Raw genomic sequence first — 5413 nt, forward strand, 5'->3', positions numbered from 1 at the left:
GGGGGGGGGGGTTGAGGGAGGGAAAATCCAGCTAATAATAGTTTCAAATATTGGCACAAGGCTAGCAATCAGATTTCAGGAGATGGGTAGGTCAATTATATTGACCCCACCAGTGCTCAACTGATACTTATTTTATCAACCAAGAAAGGCAAAGCTGACCTCAGTGGTAAAGGAGCTAATAATGAAGCCTCTAATCAGTCGCTCAAGCTGACAGAAATCTCTCAGATCACACCCTAACATCTTAAAAACATTAAGACTTAGTTTTAAATACACCATCCCTGCTTAGTTAGTGGAAGGATGTGATGTCATGACTGGAATGAAGGTGTGTCTGTTCAGAAAAGGGCTGGCCTGGGTTAAACAACAGCTGAGAAAAAAAAGTGAATAATTTATAATTCATACAAAGTAAATGGGGAAAAAGATTTTTTTTTTAAAGTTATTTTTTTTTAACCCTTTAGGATTTAAGCCAGCCATATCTGGCCAAAATATTCTACATGTTTTATGTTCAAAGTGGCCAGATCCAACCTCTCACACCTAACCCACAATTTCATTCTAAAAGTAAACAATCATATATCACCAACATCTTGAAGCTATGAGATAATGCATGCTTAATTCAAAACAATGTGAATAAATAAGCATAACACCTCATGAAATAAACATCATCATCGTTTAACGTCCGCTTTCCATGCTAGCATGGGTTGGACGATTTGACTGCTGAATGTTAAAAGGTTAAATCTACAATATGCAATAAATAATATAATCACTTCTCACAATTTATAATAAATAAAAAGTTGCCACAGATGGAAAGAAAAACAAAGTATATCCAATAGAAGTAATTTCAACACACACAATTAACTGATAAAATTAAGATATTGTAGCATGGTTTGACCATTTATTATACTTTGAATGATTAAGTAGGACATTTATAAAATGAAAAGGATAGACATCAGGAGAAAATTGTTAAGTTCAAATTCATCTCTAATTGAGAACACATATGAACATGGGAGTGTTTCAGTTGTGACCATCCTATCTTTTTATATATGACGAACTATAATCATTCATCGTACATTTATTTGAGATGGTAAGATGTGATTTGAGGAAGATTTGTTTAATATTTCTAGCAAAAATCAAACAACTGCATAGAAGCTACTTTTTTTTTTATCATTGGAGAGTAAAGAGAAAGCAAAGCCTAATGGTTAAAAAACAATTTAAAGAATTCTTGCTTAGAGATATGATAGAGATTTCTTGAGCTTTATGACATCCTTACCTAGTAATGCAGTGAAGTGTGAAAAAGATGATCTTAAATGTCTTCAATGAAATAAATAGGTTTTGATATATGAGCCCAACACAAAATGGGGAAAAAAAATTAATCATTATTGGTCTTTTTCTTACTGTATATTTTATTGCCTTCCGTTTTTTTTTTTAATCTCTTTAACATTCAGATTATTCTGTCAAATGTAATGTTCATTTATTCACATTGTTTTGAATTAATCATGCATTATCTTGTAGCTAGGCGTTTTTGATGTGATTGTTTATTTCTAGATTGACATTGTAGGATAGGTGAGACAATTTAGATCTGGCCAGTTTGAATATAAAACAGGTAGAATATATAATCTGAAATGACAGGTTTAAATACTAAAGGGTCAATGCTCCAATGAGTTATACCCACTGTTGTTTCTCATGCAAATGTTATTCTGAATTACTTTATTTAGATTTTCCTAAAATAGATTGTAGTGTTACTAAACGAACCAAGACCTTAAAAACATGGAAGCTCCACTATTCAAAGATAGCTAAGATACTTAAAGCCTCATTACAATGAGATGGTGCCACATTTTATTTGCCATTCAATACAAAGCATTTGATACTGCTCCACACTCTCCTGCTCTAAATATAAACCTTGTAGTCTGAGAAAATTAAGTAGAGAATGAATGCTTTGGGGCAAATCTTTAAGCCAAAGTTAAGAATATTAGATGATACAAACAAAGAATTTAGTACACAAATGAAAGTATCTATCAAGGACCAGACAATACATTTTCTTTGTCCTGTAAACAAAGTTCATATCATTATTAGTGGAATTGTATTCTACACTGAGCAAAGCATTACAATTCCAAATACTCCATTTAACAACAAAGCAGGTAAAAAAACAAACTGTAATGGCATTGACTGAATTAAATGAAATTTGACATGTAGTTTTGTAATCTACAGTGCCAATACACAGGCAATGAATGAATATGTAACAAAAATAAAAAAGAGAATTACACAATTTGCTGAAATTTGAGGTTATTCACCACATTCAAGTACTGACAATAATTATACTAGACAACAAGGAAACATCTATGTGGTTGCTTAAGCCCATTGGAAATGGTAGCCAGAAAATAAGTCTCAGAAATGAACACTAAACAATAGTCTTAAATTATCAAAGAGAACTACAAATTACAAAATTGATTATGTTCTCCATGATCTCATTTGTCTGTGTAAAAAATATGTACCACAAGAGAAAAAAGAGTTCCCTAATGTAAACAGGACAGTATATTATTTTTTGAATAACTAGTAGCTGAAGAGGAACCTTTTATGATACCTTAAGGTACCATAAGTTATAGGACATTTACTAAATTGGAGTAATACTATATACTAAAAGCTACAAAAATTAAAATTCTTTAGATAAGAATTTCCTTTACAGGCAGTTATTTCAGAATCTACCCAGTATTAACTCCCCCTACAACATAGAACTGCTTCAGTTAGCCAATCCTGAAATGCATGATATCATACAAATATAAACCTTGTTTGCATTTATTTTTAAAGCAACAAAGGAAAAAAAACACACACTAATCACTTCTTTTATCATTCGTTCCTGTATTATAATAGAATTATCATAAAACTGGGCACCTGAATTAGAACATTTTCAACAGGATGTTAAGAGTTAATGTGTTTTTGAAACATGGAAAGTTCAAATTTGAATTTAAAATGCTTTTAAAATATTTTCTTAGTGATACATTAACCTCACTATATATCAAATTGATTGACCAGCAAGCCTATTTCTCACTAAAAAAAGGAAGAAGATTTCTATAAGATGATTCATCCAATGGATGCTTTCCACTTTAAATCTTATATAAAGATTCTATATTGGTGTTGAGAAATTTCTAAACATAGAATTAACTATATCATAGCAAAAGGCAGTCCAGTATCTATCGCATTTCTCTATTCTGAACTCTATTTTTTTACACACTCTATATTTGCATTTTCCTTATTCTCTGATGATCCCTATACTCATGGCCACTGCAGCCATTCTACACTTGTGAATGGTTATAACTGAATAAAACGAAAAATAATTTAAGATTGGGACTTTACTTTACTTATGTTCATGGAGTGAGAAGGACACCTATTTTCAGCTAAATAAAACATCTCCAAGAACTCAAACACTTCTGTAACCACATGATTCCCCACACCTAAATAAACTGAAGCATGTTAAAAAAAAAGTAACTTAAAACAGTTGCAGTGGATTTGAACTTATAGCCTGTTGGTTGGGTGTCTGATAATTTATCTATTTAGCAAAGACTATATCATATGGAATGCTGCCTTCTCTCAAAACAGAGTGCAAACTAATTGCTGTATAGTTAAAATGAGATGCTACAGTTTATCAGAAAACAATTCACTTGGCCATTGCAAGGATGACTTCTCAAATTCCTTATATCAATCATGTTAAGGTATAACATACACTGGAGATGTTTCCTATTGCCTTCTCCAAGTCCAAAACTAGTACTAAGCTGCAAAGAGAGATCACAAAACACTTGCTGCTTTTGTTAATGTTGAGCCGTGTTCATTTACTGTTATCTGTCTTAAATTTTCTATCAAGCATTTTGTGAACAATAGAATCATTGATTATAGATTTCCAAAGGGCTGATCACGGTTTCCTTGCACTTGCAATGGAAAAAGTGATATGGGAGAGTTTGTACTACTCAGATAAAATAAGTACATGAGATTTTTCACTTGATCATGTCAGCTAACAGATTTTCTTGCTGATACACATTGGTACAAGACACACACACACACACACACACACAAAAAAAAAAAAAAAAAAAAAAAAAAACTTCTGCACAGTTTCAATCTACCATATTGCACTTACAAGGAATTGCTGAACCTGAGAGTATGACAGAAGATAATTGCCCAAAGTGCTGTGCAACGAGATTGAACAGAGAACCACAGGTTTTAACCATATAAACATCTCTGGCCTCACTTATGACAAGTGAGTCTAAGCTAGCAAGTGATAATCATAGGTATATCACTAATACAGCATTATTGATGAGATACAAATGGTTGATCTTTTGGCCTTAAGTCCTCCAACACTTGAGTGACTTGGCTAGCAACAACTCTGCAAATCATTTAACTAATAAGGAGCTTTTATGTGGCTCGCTAACTTGCTAGGAATAGCAGCCAAAGTCTTAAATCATAGCCTACTATATAAAAAACAAAGGATACTTTAGATAATGTAGTCCCTGGTATACAAAACAATTGGATGCTTATACCTAAATTGCCTCCAATCATAGATCTGTCCAATCAGGGCTGACATGGAACTAAACACCAACAAAAACTAACAAAAAGGGGAAAAAAAGGGAAACCCCAAAAACTATTGATGCACTCCTTCAGCAAGAAAAAAAAATCAATGAAAATTAGAAAAGTTGATTGAAAGGCTCTGCCTAAAACATTAGAATTCACCTATACTTATTTTATGAAGTTTATTAACTAAATTGAGTTTTTCAAACATTGATGAAATATTTCTATTTAAAAGTTAATCTAGAAGGTTTCTCATCATATATATATTTTCCATTCAATATATATATATATATATATATATATATATACACACACACACACACACACAATATATTGTTATCAAGACTAATGATTTTGTTACAGAAAAGGAAAACAGAATACGAAAAAAATAAAACAAAACATTGCATGGCTACAGGCGCAGGCGTGGCTGTGATAAAAAGTTTGTTTCACAACCATATGGTTTTGGGTTCCATCCTACTGTGTGGCACCTTGGGCAAGTATCTTCTACTATAGCCTTGGGCCAACCAAACCTTTGTGAGTGGATTTGGTAGATGGAAACAGAGACTGAAAGAAGCTTGTCATATATATACATAAATGTCAAATGATGAAAATGAGTGCTCAACACTGCATTGGTAGATAGAATTTCTTTATTTGGTGTGTATATATGTATGTATGTATATAAATATATATATATATATATATATATACATATAATTATTACAAATTAAAAGGGGGCACCACCTTGAAAAGTTTTAGTCAAATACATCAACTCCAGGACTTTTTTTAAAGCCTAGTACTTATTCAATCCGTCTCCTTTTTCCAAACTGCTAAGTTACAGGGACATAAACACACCAAAACTGGTTGT

General features: G+C 32.1%; 1 protein-coding gene across 7 annotated transcripts in view; it reads right to left on the minus strand.

Annotated features, from left to right (window-relative positions):
* Positions 1–5413, minus strand: part of LOC106874076 (uncharacterized) — a 56530-nt gene that overhangs the window by 12573 nt on the left and 38544 nt on the right. The gene's annotated exons all lie outside the window — the stretch shown is intronic.

This window comes from Octopus bimaculoides, chromosome 14, assembly GCF_001194135.2.
Source record: "Octopus bimaculoides isolate UCB-OBI-ISO-001 chromosome 14, ASM119413v2, whole genome shotgun sequence".
NCBI classification, from domain to species: Eukaryota; Metazoa; Mollusca; class Cephalopoda; order Octopoda; family Octopodidae; genus Octopus; species Octopus bimaculoides.